Source organism: Cydia splendana, chromosome 4, assembly GCF_910591565.1.
Source record: "Cydia splendana chromosome 4, ilCydSple1.2, whole genome shotgun sequence".
NCBI classification, from domain to species: domain Eukaryota; kingdom Metazoa; phylum Arthropoda; class Insecta; order Lepidoptera; family Tortricidae; genus Cydia; species Cydia splendana.
This window is the reverse complement of record NC_085963.1, coordinates 20,400,832-20,422,396: the sequence shown is the minus strand read 5'-3', so window position 1 is coordinate 20,422,396 and position 21,565 is coordinate 20,400,832.

Sequence of the window (21,565 nt, the reverse complement as noted above, 5' to 3'; positions counted from 1 at the left end):
TTGGAGAGGGCAAAAAAATCCCCTTTGTACCGACAACAATGCTCCACTTACCACAAAACGTCCTATCTTCATTGTACTAGCTTGGCGCTTAAGCCCTTTTCGGATAAAAGGAAACATTAATAATGACGTATGTTAATAGTAGTTACTTGGCGGTTAAGACCTTTTTAAAAGGAAGAAATGATTGCACAACATGTGGGGCAGGTCAGGTTTTGCGAGATTACCAGATTTGGGAGAAAAAATACGATTGTGCTACTTTTGTGTTTATTTCTGGAACATTGGAAGATTTTTGGCTCGTTTTTTTAGCTGGTTTGTTAGTACACACCTTATGTTTTGAGACTATGCGCTGAAACTTGGCACAGTTGATTCTTAGCTGGTCTTGAGCAGATACAGACCGGGAGCCGTCGAGAGCCACCTCTCATTTAGTGGAGGGGGGGAAGTTCGACGCTGCCGCGCTTCACTTGGAGCAACATTTCTCTAAAACTATACCTATTAGGGCATGTATTATATCATTTTCCGATAAATTAAGGATGAGGAATCTGTTTTTAGAACAAAAACAATGAGCTTTCTAACCAAAAAAAAAGAATAAAGTAGAAAAGACTAAAGAAAGTATTTTTGTTTTTTTTTATAATTACCATTTTTTTAAAAGTGTTGCAGGAATCTGAAAACAAAAAATATAGTCGTAAAGCTACACTTATTACGTTTAATAAAATATATAGTTTATTATAAAAATCTGTTGATAAATGGGAGATAAAAAATAATATTAAGCGTGGGTCAGAGTGATCTCATATGAAGGTGGGAAGGTTACTTATAATTAGTTCTACAATCGTTTAATTTTTTTAGTTTTTCGTAAATAACTCGTAAACGGTAGCCCATAGCAAAAAAATATCTGTTACGTAAATAATCTATTTCAGATTTGTCATAAAATAAGTGCTACTTTTTTTCGCTAGGATCAATATTAAAAAAAGATATTAAAGGAAGAAAATAAATACTAATGTCCCCTTTTTTAGTCATTCATAAATAACTCGTAAAGGATGGCCAATAGCAAAAAATATTTTTATACATGAATAATTAGCATACAATTTCCTACAAAAAAAGTTATTCAAACTTTTTTTCTTTGAATCAATATTTTAAAAGGGGACCTTAGAATTTATTTTCTCTCGTTAATATCGTTTTTAATATTGATCCTAGCGAAAAAGTTTGAACGACCTTTTTTTGTAGGAAATTTTATGTAAATTATTCACGTAATAAAACATTTTTTGCTATTGGCCATCGTTTACGAGTTATTTAGGAATGACTAAAAAAGGGGACCTTTGAATTTACTTTATCCCTTCAATATTTTTTTAAAAATTGATCCTATCGATAAAAAGTAGCACTTATATTATAAGAAATCTGAAACAGATTATTTACGTAAAATATATTTTTTTGCTGTGGGCTACCGTTTACGAGTTATTTACGAAAAACTAAAAAAAATAAACGATTTTAGAACAAATTATAAGTAACCTTCCCACCTTCATATGAGATCACTCTGACTCACGCTTAATATTATTTTTTATCTCCCATTTATCAACAGATTTGTATAATAAACCATATATTTTTTTTAAACGTAATAAGTGTAGCTTTACGACTATAATTTCAGATTACTCCAAGCTTTTAAAAAAATTTGGTAATTATAAAAAAATCTAAAATACGTTTTTTAGTCTTTTCTACTTTATGTTTTTTTTTTGTTAGAAAGTGCATTGTTTTTGTTCTAAAAATAAATTCCTCATCCTTAATTTATTCGAAATGATATATCACATGCCCTAATGGGTATAGTTTTAGAGAGATGTTGCTCCAAGTGAAGCGCGGCAGCGTCGAACTTCCCCCCTCCCCCCACTAAATGAGAGGTGGCTCTCGATGTCTCCCGGTCTGTATCTGCTCAAGAACCAACTGTGCCAAGTTTCAGCGCATAGAATCAAAGTGCAAGGTCCCCATACAACGATGTGCACTAACAAACCAGCTTTTTTGGAAATTGGAATGGTATCAGACCATACGTCAGATTGTAGAACTTGGTAGTGAACTAAAATGTTAAGTGATTGACTAGCTAGTTGTATCCTACAACGTTCGTCCTAGTAGTCTTTACTCCCATGGCTATACAAATGGTTGTAATACTTCGACAGTTCCATACCCATGTTAAATTACCGCCTGAATGGCTGGCCTATGCTTGTTTGTCCCCGAGGTGGTATAAAAAACCGGCCAAGTCGTTTTCTATGAACGATTCTTATTTGCCCCTAGTAATAAGACGCACCTAAAATTCCAAGTTGAGCGTGTATCTTCAATCCCAAACCGCAAATAAAGAACAAGCAACACGGTTCAATAGAAGGTCAGTTGAGACATCTCGGCAGAAACAAAGCGACGACCCCAATAACCATATACGAGCCCATTTTAGAATCGGCACAGAATAAGTAATACATAGTATTATCAATATTATCATACAGAACGGCCACGCACCGCCCCGCCCCGACTCGCATTACCTCGCCCCGCGACTGGCCGCGACATGAATCTGGCGGACTTCTGGCGTCCTCTCAGTAAAGCGACTTACCCACACTTACACAATGACGCGTGTACATGCAGACGTGCCGCGCACACATATAACCGCAAATTATTTTTGATGTATGGCGTGTCCGCCCTATGGAATCGGCTAGGAACATGTGTTGAGGTGACATTCGAATGGCTACTGCACAGCGACAGAATATAATATATAGATGAAGCTGTCAGTACATTTTTGACTTCTAAAAACGGACTATATTAAAAAAACCGGCCAAGTGAGAGTCGGACTCGCGCATGAAGGGTTCCGTACCATTACGCAAGAAACGGCAAAAAAATACGTTTGTTGTATGGGAGCCCCACTTAAATATTTATTATATTCTGTTTTTAGTATTTGTTGTTATAGCGGCAACAGAAATACATAATCTGTGAAAAGTTCAACTACATTCACGTTCAATCACGGTTCATGAGATACAGCCTGGTGACAGACAGACAGACAGACGCACTGACGGACAGCGGAGTCTTAGTAATAGGGTCCCGTTTTTACCCTTTGGGTACGGAACCCTATAAAAGTGTGATTGGTTATTAAAAGTTTAGATTGGCTGAAATAAAGTTCTATAAGTATGAGAAACATCTTGCACGGCATTACAATATTTAACGTGGTCACATACGCGTAGTAGCCTACTACGCGTAGGTACAGCTGAGTCGCTCGCAGCGCAATTCCTGTGGGGCATGTTTGAGCTCTAGACAGACTTCTAGTTATAAACTGAAATAAATGTCATATACTAAGAAAAAGTGACCAAGGCCTCCAGTGCCCCAGGCTCCAGGCACCTGCCGCGATAGCAGAGGACGCTGGTTCGATTCCAGCCTGGGGCACTGGAGGCCTTGGTCACCTTTTCTTAGTATATGACATTTATTTCAGTTTATAATTTATATAGTAGTGTTTCTACTTAATAAAAACAAATTAAAATATTTTTCTGAAAAATAATTTTATTTTTCGACATTTCGACGACCGGTCTGGCCTAGTGGGTAGTGACCCTGCCTGCGAAGCCGATGGTCCTGGGTTCGAATCCCAGTAAGGGCATTTATTTGTGTGATGAACACTAATATTTGTTCCTGAGTCATGGTAGTTTTCTATGTATATAAGTATGTATTTATCTATATAAGTATGTATATCGTCGCCTAGCACCCATAGTACAAGCTTTGCTTAGTTTGGGGCTAGGTTGATCTGTGTAAGATGTCCCCAATATTTATTTATTTATTTATTTGTTCAAATACTTCTAATAGACTTCTAGTTACTCGTTTTTGCGACTGCAGCAGACTTTGCAGTAGCCGGAAGTCACTTTGAAGTGAGAGATGTCACTGTCATTAAGAAATTTAATCACGTTGGCGTCTGTCGCATTATAACGTTCAATCAATCACACATTTTATCACCATTCAACCATGGGAAACTACGTTTTTCTTTTATTTATGGGCAAAAAAAAGAGATATATAAAGCAGATACATGATTATGATAGATGCCTGCCTTGAGTATCCGGGGTTGTTTTTACGTACCTATAATAGGGAATATTACGCAAAACTCTGCGTAGAGGGCGTCACTAGGCCAATCACATGGCCTACCGTGAAACACGACAATCGAAAGTTCGGTTTCTGCCTCTCTATCACTCTTGCTATTCGATCGATAGAGAGGTAGATAAAGAAATTTAGACTTTCGCGTTTCGCGGTAGGCCACCTGTAAACAAACCGCCTTTATGCATCAATGTCATAGTGAAAACTAGTCAAGGTTAAGGCCTAGTATGTTTAAGTTACTCTATGGTTTACTAATCTAATTAGTGCTGCACTCTGGCGGCAGAACATTGCAGTAATACTCCATATTGGTACCTACATTCTAACAAGTGTAAAAGTGTCTAGTTGGAAATCCTACCTATTGGGGTTACTTTCCAATAGGTAAATAATATATGGAAATAAACTTGGATGGATACTTCTCAATTATCAGATAATTAATAATTATGTTTCAAGTATAGCTATATAGTTATGGGGCGTAGCTAAGGCTAATAGTTAGGGAGGCGAGGTAGCTAAATGGCGTAATTCAACGGCGCCGTCGAGACCTATCAAAATCGAAAGATAAAATAATTTCGAAAAGAAAAGCTCGTATGGCAAAAACCATTTTAGCGGTGGGTTTGGCGTGTACGGTTTTTCAAAAATGTTAAAAAAAACAGTTACTTGGGCATTCTCGAGCGCGTCAGATATTCATACTACGTATGCCCCGAGTGCCTCTGATAACAACGGTATACTAATCTGCCGGTTTGCGTGGTGGGGGTAGGCATATAAAGTAGTCAAAAATGCAAAAAAAAAAAAATTACTCCAGCGCGTCAGATTTTCGGAAGGGGTGTTAAGTAGGCCCCAAGGAAGCTTCCTTTAAAAAAACTGACGATTTCGGCGTGACGATAAGTTACGATGAATTTTTGAAAATGCAAAAAAAAAAAGTTTTTTTGAAATACTCGAGCGTGTCAGATTTTCATAGGGGAGGTTTATCTCGGTATCCTGAAAGCATATTTTTTTAATCTGACAAAAATGTTGGTGGGTTCTCTTAATCTGACCGAATTTTATGATGCTTCAAGTCAAAAAGTTTTAACTTTGGACAAAAATGTAAAGAGACCTTTTTTGTGTAAAATAAAATTACCTTTTTTGTTTATTTAAACTTTTTTTTTGTAAAATGTATCGTTCGCGACTTATATGCCGCAACGCGTTCTTAGGAAGACGAAATGGCTCCTCCACACTTCCGGTCATGCGGAAACCGGCAGATTTTGTATTTTTAGTAAGTTTTAGATTATATTCTTCAAAATAAAAAATAAAAAAATCGCGCTCGAGAATGCCGGATTAACGTTTTTTTTTTACAAGTTCGCAACCCTATAACTCGGCGGCGTCAAGGACTTATCGTCAGATTAGTTAAATTTAGTCTTTAAACACTAAAATCAACCCCCAATATCTTAATCTGAGGCGCTCGAGTATTTCACTCTATCCATTTTTTTTTACTAATCTGATCCTCTATCCTAGGCGCGCGTCACTACATATAGAGCTAAATACTTTACAAGGTTGTTCTATTAGGTCTAAAGTATCTCTCATATCTTAAGCTGCCACGCTCGAGTATTGCCGAAAATTCCCCTATTCGCCTCCCTAACTATAACAGTCATTATCATCTTCATCATCATCTTAGCTAGTCCCCATTTCCTACTAATATTAATGAGTAACAAAGATAAAAAGCATTTTATTCCAGGAACTGAATTTAAATATCCACAACACGGATTTGAGTCATCACAGCACCCTATCCATTTTCGTATAACAGGCCTCACAACTCCGTACATACAACTTACACAAATGTCAAAATAGCACATGCTTATCAACTTATCCTATCCATATACGCCCTTTTGACTATTAGAGCATACGTGCTAAGCCGCTAGAAACGTAGTAAGGACTAAAACAGTAATATATTTCAGGCCATTATGTTTTTTTTTGTTTGACGTTACGCAACGATGTATAAAATTTGCATGCTTATAAACAGCTGAAGAAAGTGAAACGATTGTATGTAATGTACATATAACCTAAGATACTTATTGTAACCTTTTTAAGTCCAATGTACAGTAGTAGTAATTATTGTTATTTTTGTATTTTAACTTTAAGGAATGCCCACAGGTTAGACTGTTATTTTAATTAATATAGATATAATATAGATAGGTATACTAGATTTTGTACGCCGCGAGGCAAAGCATGAAGGACAACTTTGTACAGTAAAATCTCTATATTACTCTACTCATGTTTGACAAATAAATTATCTTTATCAAATAAATGATTTCTATTTCTGACGACTGTTCGTCCCTAAGTACTAAATTACGACAAAAGACGAGAACTGTACGGTTACCATCAGTTTGTCACTGACATAAACGCCGTCGAGAACGTAATTTACTTTCTATACATCTCGCTCGCACGCGCATATTAGTGCAAACGGGAAGTATAGAAAGTAAATTACGTTCTCGACGGCGTTTATGTCAGTGACAAACTGATGGTAACCGTACTGTACTTTAGTACTGTTACTATTGTTCTATTCAACATTTCAGAAACTAAATCCACAATAGAGGCTAGTATACACCGAGCCCAACATCGTGTTGCTTGGAGAGCGTTGGTGAGGGAGGAGTGTCCAACAGGCTTCAGAAGAAGAGTATAAATAGGTATAAATAAATAACAACTGATTTGATATATTAGACAATATAACACAAATCAGTCTGGCCGGTAAAGTCAATAACTCGCCACCTCGACCAGTGAAACCTGTGTCGAAACGTCGGTAAATAAAGGTAGGTAATAAAATAAATTCGCGATAGACCTGTGCAAGATTGCACAACCTTTTCTATAAATTTACCTTTTTTACGTATATTTTGTTTATGGTTTTTGCTACTATTTTTGTCTATTTATTATTTTGGCAGATTACATTTTGTTTTTCTCGAAACCAGTGCCGTTTTAATTTACAGTCGTTTAGAAAATTGGTTCTTCTGCCGTAAAGCTCAATGATAACTCGCTCAAAAAGTGCAATGAGTGAGACGGCTCATAAGGGAGACGGTGAAGCCGTCGGGAGGGACACTGCTCCGCTCGCGCAGCAAGGCGCGGGCCCTGCCCCTCACGAACCAAGGCCGACACCTTCCCGCGTGGCGAGCGGCGCCTCGTCGCGCTCGTCTACCACCATCGTGGCGCGGCAGCTGCAGGCGAGGGCGCAACATGCGCGCCGTCTGGCTGAGATAGATAAAGAACGAGAGCGGCAGGCTGCTGAGCGCGAACGCAAAGTTTCTGATCTCGAACTGGAAGCCAATCTCGCCGCCATAGAGGCCGCGGGCCCAAGCCGACGTGGAAGCCATGGCACGCGCAGTCGTGCAAGCGTACAGGAATGGTTGAATAATACGATTCCTAACACCACTGAGCAACATTTATTAAGTGCCAACCCACCTTTCAGGTCCGCCGATATTGCGGCCCAGCGCGAGCCGTTGGGACCGAGAGAGCCGCACGGCGCGAGTGCCGCGGCATATGAAAACTCTCCCGAGCGAAATCGCCCTGAAGACGGAGGAGTGACTCGCTTAGTAAATTCGCTCGATAAGTTAATAAATAAAGTAAACCAAACGAAGACGGAGCTGCCGACCTTTGACGGCAAGTCATACTTAGATTGGTTAGCTTTAAAAAGAGTTTACGAAAATAAAGCAGATAGTTTCTCGCCTACTGAAAATTTAGCTAGGTTATCACGCGCCCTACGAGGGACGGCGCGCGAGGCCGTGGCGGGCCTGCTGGCGGCGGCCCGCGACCCCGGCGCGGTGGTAGCCGCGCTCGACGCGCGCTTCGGCCGTCCCGAGCTCGTTGTCATGCATGAAGTGGCAGTGGTGCGTGCCCTACCTAAGGTAAGCTACGACGGTAAGGATCTAGTGATTTTCGCAAGTCGTATTCGTAACTGCGTAGAGGTTATCCGCATGCTAAATAAGCCCGACCATTTACGCTCGCCTGAGCTGTTTCAAGCACTATGGAGCAAGCTGCCTGCGCTGCTGCGTCCACGGTGGTTAGATTATGCTCATTCGTGCAATGATAGCGCTTCAAAAATTGAAATGTTTGCCGATTTCCTCTCGCGCGAAGTCGACCTGCAATGCCGATTTGGAGGCGCAGTTGACTATGCGCCGGGCCTAATTTCCCGGCCGATTGGTAGTAGGGACAGAGTAAACGTTATTGCTGAAAATAATCATTCGTCCGATAGCATTCCGAAATCATTAAATAGTAATGATTCTAGCAATAATTGTTCATTATGTAAACAAAACCATGACTTATTTGATTGTGACAAGTTTGTCAAACTGTCAATAAATGATAGGTGGCAATTCATCAAAAATAATAAAATATGTCATAGGTGTTTGAAAAAAGGTTTCCATAAGAACAAAACTTCATGTATGAAAAAAGTATGTAGCGTAGAAGGTTGCGAAATGCGTCATCATAATTTGTTACACGGGTCTAAATTTGAACGCGTCGTTACTGCGCACATCGACGTGGAGGACAACGACGGCACCGCCGACGGCGACTCCGACGACGACGACGACGACGAGCAAGTGCCATCGACGTCTGGCCTGACCGCGCCCGCGGCCGGCAACCTACCCGAGGCGCCCGCTGCAGCTCCACTGCCTGACGACCCGGAACACGATATTCTGACCCATGCGACTTCTTCATTGCCCAAAGTGCCTTCCGAACGGCCGTTGTTGAAAATAGTTGCCGTCACCGTGTCTGGACCCTCTGGTAGCGTTGACACATTCGCGTTATTGGACGATGGGTCCTCAGGCACGTATATTGACTCTAAAATTTCTTCTCAAATTGGAGCGAAAACCTCCGATAGGGTAATTCACGTAGATTGCGTGCTTGGTTTAAGCAAGGACGTTAAAGTGCAGTATGTCAATTTTAATATACAGGGTCGTCATTCAACCGAAGTTCACTCTATTAAAAAGGCTAGATCGACTAACAGTTTAGGTGCTGCGCGGCAGTGTGCGCATCAAGATAGTGTGCGCAAATATCCTTATTTAGCTGATATAGCCGGTGAATTTTGCTACGGGGACATAAAGCCCATGCTGATTATAGGACTTGACAATTGGCATTTGTCATTCGCTAGAGATGTGCGCAAAGGAACCAAGACACAACCTGCAGCTATTTTAACAGCTCTTGGCTGGGTTTTGTTTGGTTTCGGTTGTAGCAAGACTAAACGGGTTGACGTTGTCAACCATATCGCAGTAAGCGAACCTGACTCCGATAGCGATTATTTTACTGTAGAGCAACTTATTAGGGAGCAATTTAAGATCGATTCAATCGGTATATCGAAAAAAGAGGCCCGCAACGCTGATGATGAGCGCGCCATACAAGTACTAGAGGGCACAGCTCACCGTCTGCCGGGTGGCCGTTTTGAGGTAGGATTACTATGGAAAGCTGATAATCTGGACATTCCTGACAGCTACAAGTTAGCACTGTCCAGATTCCTCAGTTTAGAAAGAAAAATGACTAAAGATCCTTGCTATGCGGAACGTTATCGTCGCAATATTCATGACATGTTATCCAAAGAATACGCTGAACAATGTTCCTCTCGCCCTGCTTCTGGGCGTCCCGTTTGGTACCTCCCTCACTTTGGCGTGATTAACCCAAATAAACCCAATAAGTTGCGAACGGTACACGACGCGGCTGCAAAATCTCACGGCGTGTCATTAAACTCTTTGTTATTGACTGGCCCTGATCTTTTGCAACCTTTACTGGGTGTTCTAATGCGTTTTCGTGAGGGTGCCGTCGCTTTAAATGCTGACATTCGTGAAATGTTTCCGCAGATCAAAATTATTGAAAAAGACAGAGACGCGCAAAGGTTTTTGTGGCGAGATACCCCGGGTGAACCGATTAGGACGTACCGCATGTCATCCATGATTTTTGGGGCCGCGTCGAGCCCATTTACTGCCATACACATAAAAAATAAAAATGCTTTAGAATGGCAGGAAACTTACCCTGACGCGGCTCGAGTAATCATCGACGACCATTACATGGACGATTGCATTACTAGCTTAGACGACGTCGGCAAGGCTGCCAAGCTGGCAGCCGATATTTACACCGTACACGCTCACGCCGGTTTTGAAATGCGCGGCTGGACGTCGAATAACCCTAGTGCGCTTTCGTTGTTACCTAAAGAATCATTGCTTGAGGTGCCTCACTCTAATAATATTGACGTTGAATTAGGTCATCTGGCTACGCCGGTTCGCACACTAGGTCTTATCTGGCAACCCGGTAACGACGTGATTGGTTTTAATACTGGTATTAGGAAAGGTACCGCATTGCCGGAAAAGCTAACAAAGCGAGAGGTTCTAGTGCACGTAATGAGAATTTATGATCCGCTCGGAATCCTTGCACCAATCGTCGTTCGTGGTCGTATTATGTTCCAAGACGCTTGGCGCAAGGGTTTGAACTGGGACCAAGAGCTTTCTCAATGTGACAGCGCCGCGTGGAAGTTATGGTTTCAAGACCTGATCTCCACTTCCAGTTTACGGATACCACGCCGCTATAACTTGAGCGATCTCGAGGTAGTAGAGTGCCAATTGCATGTGTTTTCGGATGCAAGTGAATCCGCCTTCGCTGCTGTGGCCTATTGGCGCTTTCTTTATGTAAATGGTGAGGTAAGGCTCTCCCTCATCTGCAGTAAAGTCCGCGTGTCCCCAATTAGGCCTGTCTCCATTCCTCGTTTAGAACTTCAAGGTGCTCTAATGGCCGCGCGTCTTGCCACGTCGATATGCGAATCCCATCGACTGAAGCCAATGAGACGTGTTTTCTGGTGCGATTCAATGACTGCGCTGGGTTGGCTACGTAGTGATGCGCGCACCCTTAAACCCTTTGTATCTCATAGAATTGGCGAGATACTGGAGCTTACCAACATCAGCGAGTGGCATTGGGTACCGAGCGACCTAAACGTAGCTGATGATGCCACACGTGTCAAACGTTTTGTGCTCTCTCCAGAATCTCGTTGGATCTCAGGGCCTACCTTTCTCCTTTCCTTGGACTGGCCCGCTGAACCTCAAATTGATGTCAGCGGACTAGGCCGCGAAGAGTATAAAAATATCATTCATCTTATCACCGAGACTGATTTGCCCGCACCAGTCTCTGCGGATCCAAGTCGATTCAGCTCATGGCTGAGAATGGTGCGAGCAACGGCAAAGGCGCATCAATTCATATCACTATTGCGAATGCGTAGTATGAGAAGACGAGACGTTAACTTCAATCTTCCTCGTCTTGAAGGATTCTTATGTTCCTTCCACCCAACTTGCACATCCTCTCCTAGTACCTCTAATCCCCCTAACATCCCACCAAGAATAACCGCGACCGATTTACGCCTAGCCGAGCGCCATATTTTGCGGCAAAGCCAACTGGATTCCTTCAAAGAGGATATTTTGCGGATAAAGAATCGAGACCCGTTGCCACGAAGCAGCCGCCTTTTCAATCTGTCCCCCTTCATCGATGACAACGAACAACTTCGAATGTGCAGTCGTATAGTCGCAGCACCAGGCGTCACCGATGAAGTTAAACGACCGCTGATTTTAGACGGAAAACATCCAGCAGTACACCTCCTAATAGCCAGATATCATCAAAAAGCTGGCCATGCGAACAAAGAAAAAGTCTTGAACGAGCTCCACCAAAGATTTTGGATTTTAGGCCTTAGAAATGCTGTCCGTGTAGTGGCCCATGACTGCCAGTTTTGCAAACTTCACCGTGCCAGAACTTTCCAACCACCGATGGGAGATCTACCGGAGGCTCGTTTGGCTCATCATCAAAGACCGTTCACTTTCGTTGGCCTGGACTACTTTGGACCCATACTTGTTTCGGTCGGTCGAAGAAGGGAGAAGCGCTACGTTGCCCTATTTACGTGCCTCGTCATCCGCGCCGTACACCTTGAAGTGGTACACAGTTTATCGACGGACGCGGCCATAATGTGTCTGCGCCGTTTTATTTCTCGTCGAGGAACACCTCAAGAGATCTGGTCAGACCACGGAACAGCCTTTGTCGGGGCAAACAGGGAGTTACGAGCTCTTTACGGTGCCTCTGTTGAAGATTTTGCCGCCAACGAATCAATCAATTGGCGGTTTATTCCTCCCGCAGCACCTTTTATGGGCGGAGCGTGGGAGCGGTTAGTTCGCAGTGTTAAAGAAGCTTTAAAAGTGACCCTCAGAGAACAGGCTCCCTCAGACGAAGTTTTTAGCACACTATTGGCGGAGGCTGAAGCCCTGGTAAATACGCGTCCGCTTACGCATGTGTCGCTCGATCTCGAAGCTGATGAGGCTCTAACACCGGCCCACTTCGTACTCACATCTCCATCTGGCCGCCCCATACCCGCTACCCTGACCGAGGCGGATCTCCTTAGTACAAGCAAGTGGCGTAGGGCGGTGAGACTGGCTGACCATTTCTGGCAGCGCTGGGTAAAGGAATACCTGCCCTGTTTGGCACCACGTGCAGGGGGAGGATCGCCGCCTAATGTCGCAGTAGGCGATATCGTGATAGTTTGCGATTCTAACCTACCAAGAGGCTCGTGGCCCAAGGGTCGCGTTACCGCCCTTTACCCTGGTAGAGACGGGATAATAAGAGTGGCGGATGTTGCTACCGCCGCTGGAGTGTTGCGCAGGCCCCTAAGAAAACTAGCGAAGGTCCTCGTCTCTCTCTAAAAAAGGGGAGAATGTGCAAGATTGCACAACCTTTTCTATAAATTTACCTTTTTTACGTATATTTTGTTTATGGTTTTTGCTACTATTTTTGTCTATTTATTATTTTGGCAGATTACATTTTGTTTTTCTCGAAACCAGTGCCGTTTTAATTTACAGTCGTTTAGAAAAAGACCCGTCTATAAATGTGAGTTAATATGTGTTCAAAATTTAAATATTATAAAGTCACTAAGGCTTGTAGAGTTAGACCAAGAAAAGTCTGCAGCGATTTTGATGGCCCACGCAGTGCAAGTGTTATTTATACGTCATAATTTCATAGAAGTATGACGTTTAAAATAACATTTGGACTGCGTGGGCTATCAAAATCGCTGTAGACTTTTCCTGGTCTTCTATTGTGAATGTGATATAAAATAGAGAGACGTATTTAATATATAAATAACTATTATAGTAGTATACCCTATAATGGACACGGAACCAGTAATGGGACAAAAAAACACAATTCCTCTAAAATAAGTATATAAAAGTAGTTTATAAACACTGGATATATTTTTATCATAAATAAGAGTCCTAGAGCTGATTATGTTTGAATTTTTATTAAATTCGGTTATTTTGTAAGAAATGTGCGTCAACCCAAAAGTTGTCATGCCACTGAAAAAAAATATCACTAAAAATTCTTAACAACTTCGCTAAGAGAGGTGAGTTAATTTATTAAATTTTAATTAATTAATACTTGATGAAAACTAGAATGTGTTTTGTTAATTGCATTTACCATGAGATAAGGTATACAACACACTATGTTGTGACTCCACAGATGTAAAAAAATAGTGGTATTTGGTCCAATCCCATTATAGGAGCTGTAAAACTGCATACCTCCTATGATAGGACAATTGACATAATGATGCTTGCCATGCCATAATTTCATGTTTTAAACAATACAGAAGTAAAATGTAGTTTCGAAATATGGCAACCAGGAGATTCTCGGACTTAGGATAAATTAATATCGTTTTTCCAAACTTTTATTTAACTTGCCTTGTTAGTTAGTGTGGGTCAAATCTTGGTAGCTGAATTTGACCCACTTTTCGATTTCCGATTCAGTTGAAATTTTGTGTAAGTACGTAATTAAGTATGCAAATCGGATGATAATGCAATATTATGATAACATGGACTTGATCTGATGATGGAGACAGGAGGTGGCCATGGGAACTTTATCGCAATAAACCCTAACTAATTATGTTTGGGTATATTAGAATTGTCTCGATGAATCTAATACAATAATAATTGGCTGTGGAAAGAAAAATACATTCAGCGATAAAAGCTTATACCAAAAATTGATTTTTTTGCCATAACTTATTCCCCATTTCAAAATTTTATACTGATAGAGCAATGTCCATTATAGGGGGCCCATTACTGGATCCACGTCCATTACCGGGGGCCCATTACTGGAGCTTTGGTGTCCATGACTGGAGAAAAAAAGCATAGTTTTAATTTGTTAATTATGTGGAAACTCATTGCAGTATCTTTGATACAACACGCCTAAAACATGAAAGGCGGATAGGACTTTCATCTTTTAACACGCTAAGCGGAAGACCATTTACATGTACAAGGGAAATATCATAAACACTCCAAATTTCCTCTTAAATGTCCCATGACTGGTGCTGTTACTATAAATGCATAAAAAATACCCTTAGCTTAGAAACAAATAATCGTGATAAATAAACAGATAAATGCAATTAAGTACCTATCAGGATTCGAACCCCGTAACAGCTTCGTAGACAAACGGCTCGATTCGGAAAATGAATTAGATATTTGTAAGATAGATATGTCAAATTTGACGTTTCCGCGATTCTGGAGGTCCTCTTAAACGATTTCGGCAAGTTATGACTAACGGCCGTATTCGAACAATGAGATACGTCAAATACTAGATATTGAAACGATATGGATTGGATATGTCAGTGTCAAACAAGTGTCAAAAGTGACGTTTTTGTCTGAAGAAAGTGTCAAAAGTGACGTTTTTGTCTGAAGAAACGTCAATTTTGACACTTGTTTGACACTGACATATCCAATCCATATCGTTTCAATATCTAGTATTTGACGTATCTCATTGTTCGAATACGGTCGTTAGATATCCAAGTCACATCTAGTCGATATCTAATGTAGATCTAGTTGATCTCTAAATCGTCTCAAGATCGTGTGATTATCTCGAAATCCGAATAGGCCTGAAAGTCACTTTTCAGTCACAAGATTCAACAGTAACTTCAACCACCTATAAAATATGGCAGCATAGACTTGTGTTTGAATGGATTACTGTACTGTATAATCTACTCTGGTCTAGCATAGTAGCATAGAGATCGCACGTGCACAGAACGTCTTTGTGATATACGGGTCAGCTAACAAGGGATAGTGTCGCTGAGAAATAGGGCACGAGGGGCACAGCTGGCTGGAGTGACGACATACTTGCTACTCCACAAACACACAGTTTACAGTGTGTTGGTACACACACACACACACACACAAGTACAGTCGAAAGTTTTAATTTATGACCCATTTTGTACCTTGTCACAGTGACAATAGTATGAGGTTTCTAGGGACTTTCGTATTGATTGTAAGGGGCTATTCATAAATTACGTCATTTCAAATTAGGGGGGTGGGGTCTGGACATCGGATGACGGTAGCATGAAGTAGGAGGAAATGGGGGTCATTTGAAGCATGATTTTTGGATGATTATAGGGGGGGGGGTCAAAAATCGTCAAAAATCGATGACGTAATTTATGGACAGCCCCTAAGTGTGATAAGGTACAAAATGGATCATAAATTAATACTTTCGACCGTACAGCCGTCATCTGATAAATCGTTTTTTTTTCACCACACCAATAAGAGAAAAAGAATATTAAGAGGGAAGAAAACTACGTACTCGTCCACACAAAAATGAACATGTTTTTCCACTTCTAGGTTTATAGGTTTTCCTTTTATCAAAATTTGCAATAAAAATATGTATTTTTCTAAGCGCGAAACCTATAAACCTAGAATATATTATGCTGATGCGATCGACATCAAAATCAAAGTGATTTGTTAAGATTTAGTTAGTGGAAATCAATTTCTCCCGAAAAGGAAATTGTATCAAAAATGTAGCTATTCATTGTCAGTGGCTATTCTTCCTTCTTAACTGTAAAACATTACAAATCGAAATGACCGATATTAATTATTAATGACTGAAAATCATCACTTAAAGGTCTAGTTTATTAGCTAACACTAGGAAATAGGTAACTCAAGATTTGCATGAGATTGCTTTGGATAAAATGGAACTATCTCTTTGTATTTGAAGAATAAACCAAAGAGCCTAGTACGACTAGGAGTGGTGAAAATAAATAACACTGTCTCAATTTAGAACCTAAGAAATAAGTAAATGTAGACTTAAGTGGACCATATTGTTCATTATTTACGCACATTGAAAGGAAAATAAAACAATGATGCATTTATCGTACATGCGGCTTGAGCCTTTAGGTATTGTCAGATATTTTATTGTAATACTAATAAACTACATAGACACTTAAAAAGGAAAATGCCACATAACAAAATAAATGGTAATTGGTCCTAATAATAGTCAATATAATTTTACCCCATTAATACTTTATGGCATGTAAATAATAACACTTCAATGAGCTCATGAGACATAAATTACAATCAAATAAAAAATATCCAATATTAGAGACCAGTATATAATAAGGACAGGCAAGTGATATCTGCAGTTGCGTTCGGGTAGTTCTGCTAGAGTCAGTAGCGTAGCGTGAACGAATCTAGCCATGGGTGAAATAGCATCTGCGAGGGCCCTTTTCTTTCACTGGTCTCGAAGGGGCCTCGCGCGATGCCCCCTTTGGGGCGCGAGGCCGTAGGCGACGGCCCACTTCGCCCACGCCTAGCTACGCCACTGGCTAGAGTATCTGCTGCCTCTACAAGAAAACTGAGCTAGTCATATTATAAACCATTTCGTTGTAGATGTTTCTTAAGAATAACTGAAAATAGTGATCCAAATCTAAAGCAAAATTACCACCAAACTAATTGAAACGCGGTAGCCCTCGGTATTCCTCATCTATTTTCAAAGGTATAGTTTCAAGTCGCTCGAATAGTAGCTAAGTAGTTATTTATTTCAAGAGAATTTAATAAATGGTGACAAAACGGAGTCAGCCCGTTTCATAATAGGTTGTAACTTGAAGAGGAAGAATTTGCTTCATTGCTATTATTAACCCTTAAAAACTAAAAAACCCAAAAAAAATACTTGCGCTTACACTAGAAGTTATAAACTTTCATAAAAAGTGGCTGCACACCTGTTCGAACTGTGAAATCTGTTTTTAATTTGATATTGATTATTTATATTTTTACTGTCCTTTCGGGACAGGGTTAGGGTTATTTTTTTTTTGCTACGCCCTAAAAACGAAACTGCTGCCAGAAATAGGTATGATTTTCAGGTAAAACTACTTTTGACCAACATGCTCAGTCAAAAGCAGTTATGCCTGTTTTTGTCGGTTAAAAGTTCTTTTGACCAGTTCACACTTTTGACTGCGACATATATATCTGTAAGTACTTTTAAGTTATTTCGATTTTACTGAACTGTGACGCGGTGGGCAAAGTATACTTTTACGGTATCAGTCTATTATTCACACGTCTCTGTCAATACCTTTTTGTGGGCGATAAAAAGAAAATTAAGTAATTCCGTTTGGAGAGCGTTTGAAAGTCAGCCCGTGGTCGGGCGTAGACCTCTCTAATTAGGCGGTCACTGAGGACGCAAGTGCAAATACCTAACGATTCAATGTGCTTGCTAAAGAGAGCTAACATTGTCTCAAATTGTTGTCACATATGGCGAAATACATGTTGATCTTAGACACGTGATCGCCGTGTGAGAAAATATCCTCGGCCTGGTTCTAACCGTATCTCCACATTAAAACAACTCACAAACAACTCATTTTTTTATAGTTTTTTTTTATTTATTAAAACCATAAATATAATTAATAACAAACTTATAATAAAAAGTAACCTAAAATTAAAACTACCTAAAAAACTAAAACTAATACCAAAAAAATAAAATAAAACATAATGTGGGTGACCTAGCCCAATATGTATACATTGTTTCAAATTGTTGTCGCATATGGCGAAATACAGGGTGATCTTAGACACGTGATCACCGTGTGAGAAAATATCCTCGGCCTGGTTCTAACCGTGTCTCCACATTAAAACAACACAAACAACTCAATTTTTTTTATAGTTCGTTTTTTTATTTATTAAAACCATAAATATAATTAATAACAAGCTTATAATAAAAAGTAACCTAAAATTAAAACTACCTACAAAACTAAAACTAATACAAAAAAAAACATAATGTGGGACCTAGCCCAATATGTATACATATTAGGCTAGATCACCCAGGTCCGAACCCTGTGGAAGAGTTCCCATAAGGCTGGCTGCGTTCCCCCTTTGGATGGCTATGCCGATCCGTTGGGCGAGGAACGAGCCAGCCCTACGGTCCTAATTAATTTATTGTAGCTCCACAAAATATTTTATAGATTTGATGCTTGACAACTAATTCTCTGATATTTAACCGTTTACTTATATCATAGACAACAGAGGGAATAAAAAACCTAAAGAGATTGTTCAGTTGTGATTTGTGAACAAGGGGCTGTCCATAAATTACGTCATCGATTTTTGACGATTTTGGACCCCCCCCCCCCCTATAATCATCCAAAAATCATGCATAAAATGACCCCATTTTCTCCTACTTCATGCTACCGTCATCCGATGTCCAGACCCCCCCCCCCCTAATTTGAAATGACGTAATTTATGAATAGCCCCCAATCAGTCAGAATAAGTATTGAAACTTTACAAGTTCATCTACATTTGTGCTTATTTTGACAACTCTCTTACTACTCTTTGTAGGTATATTATATTGGTAAGAGTAAAATCGGCTGCTTTAATAAAAAAAAAATATCATACAATATCAGTTTCATTTCTAAACTGCGTATGCTGCTCCAGGGACCACTATATCTTACTGTATTTAATTGATCACCATTTCAATTAATGTACTTAACTAGTAGTATAGTCCTCAACGATGTCATTGAGACGGCGACCATAGCGGGTTACTGCGATTCCTTTCTTGGTGCCTTATATGGCTGGCCAGGCCAAATTTGGTTTTGAAGATGTGACACTCGTGACAGTAGAGTTGCCGTGACGCGTTTTACGTGTACCTACCTATGTATTAGCATAGAGAAAGAAATACATAGAGTGCTCACTCCATACATCCGCTAAGGACTGTATCGTTTATTATGGGTACAGATAAAACCTGGTCTAACTGTTGACTTGTGTATTATTTTGTATCACTATGTTCTTAAGGTATAATCTGGGGGTATTTTTAAGCCATATCTGATATAAGAAGGTTTTACATTTATTTTATTTTAGGGACTTTATGATGATTTTAATACCGTCTAGCAAATATAATTTGGGCAAGCTGTTAGCGACGCTACGACAAGACGCGGATAATTATAAGTTAGATTAAGATCAAATTCGATTAAGACTGTATTCTCAATAAAGATTTAATTGATAGGTAGGGAAAACCGCGATTAGATTGTCAGTAGTCATAAGTATTCAAAATATCCATTATTTAACTCGTAGGTTCGTAATAAGTTTTAGGTCACCCAGTAAGTTAGGAAAAAACATGGTTAAACCTATTTCCCAATTCCCAAGTAATCACTATAAACTTGGTAAAATAATGTAGGCTCTGTCATTGGTTAACCAAAGAAAGGCGGATCAAGACAAGGAAGTCTCAATATGAAAGGGACAGACTGACCGCTTCTCATTGGTCGGCCAAATTCGAGCTCAGCGCGCCGATACAGCGTAATTTTCACTTAGAAACATACACGTTTCATTAATTAATTCGTAACCTGTTAAAGTTACATCATAACAATATTTGTAGATATTATAGGTCGTTAACCTAGTCACCTAGTTAGATAAGAATCATAAGGCAGTCACAGGTAGACAAAGGCCTGCGAGTCGGTAAAAGGGCCATAAACCATCCATTGTATTCATTTCGGCCGCTTTCCTATCTATTGTAAGCCAAGTCGTAAGGACTAGTGAACTTGTTATCGTTTGTTTTTATAACTAATGAACGTAGTTAACTATTTGTAATAGTTTTAAGTTAGTAATTAATCGGATATATGTAATATGAGTCGCAGAACGATAGCGGGATAATGAAAATTCACCCGAAAATGACCGTATGACGTAAGCGACCAATCACAGGCCGATTAATTCCGCGAATTAAGACATGATTTTATCTCCCTATCGTAGGTGACTCTCTTTCTTGATTTTTCGTATAAAAGTAAGACGGAACCGCTTCGGATCACACAGTACACCAGGAGCAGCCGAAAAGGAAAAACCAAAAGGAAGAAAACCAAAGGAAGAAAACCAAGGAAGACCTGAGGGATCCGAAGCTGTACCGCCTAATCGTTGTAGGAGTATTTTTATATTTGTACCGCGTAAATAAAAGTCAGTTTTTTAAATCGTGTAGTTTATTCCTTATCGCGAGGCGGTTGAAGATATTCGTCGAGGGCTTCGCACATGGGCATCTAGTAGGCTGGGGCGACTGCGGTTTCGAGCGAGGCGCCAGTAGACCAGTTACCTTCTCCAACTGCTATCGTCGGCTATATTGGGCGTTGAGAGTTCAATATTTTCTGGTCCTTCGAGCCGGATCTACTGTCAGCGCACCGGGACGTCGTGCTCAAGTCTACACTTGCTGCGAAGAAACGTCACAAATGACCGATAAAATGGTCGGTACGCGTTCGCGAAAGGCTGCGTCGATGCAGAGCGACGAAGATAGGCGGCGTTACCTAGCGGAGGGCGCGGCAGCGGCTCAGAGGGCTGCCCGCGCGGACGCCGAGAGGTCGGAGGGCGCCGAGGCGGCGCGCCCCCTCCTCACCCCTGTAACGTCGTCCGACGCGCTCAGCGAGCGTCCGCGCGCCGCTAGCGCCGAGCCGTTTGGCGTAGCGGCCGCACCACAGCACTCCCTCAGGGCGGACGACTTCACGAGGCCACCGGGGTCTCCCTCGCAAGTAAATACACTGCTGTGGAGCAGAGAGCTCCGCAAGCGGTTACGACGACTTGCGAGGCCCACACCGTTACCACTGCGACGGGCGAGAACGAAACTTAAGGACGTCGCAGCTACGCAGCAGGGAGGCACTATGGAGTCGAGCACTCCGTATGCACCTGCCCCTACTCAGTCCGTGCACTCATGCGCTAGTACGGTCATCGAGGCAAGGCTATCTCAAGTGGAGCTTGAGGCGAGCGAACGTCTAGCAGAAATTCAGCGAAAAGAGTTGCGGATCGAAGCCGACTTAATAAAGAAGAGGCTAGAGGCGCAGAAATCACAGATTATAGCGGAAGGAAGCACGGGCGCAGTCTCAGATGCGGGTGACATCGAGCCACAACAGAAACGAATCCTGAAGTGGATGGACGACTCTCAGGATGACAAGACTATAACCGAGCCAGTTAAGAAGAGGTTAGCCAACGAGCCACCACCGGACTACGAGACTCCTAGACGGCCTCTGCGGGACGAGCGACATATGCGACGCCGCTCACCGAGCCGCGAGGAACGTCAACGGCGATCGGAATCGCCACCGGAGGAGCCCCGTACGCCGCACACGGCGCGTACGCAACACACGCAAGAAGGCACAGTTGCGGAGTCTATGCTGCATTTGTTCGAGAAGATGCAGATGGCGGCTCGTCCAGCACCTAAAGATATCTTCGAGCTACCTCACTTCTAC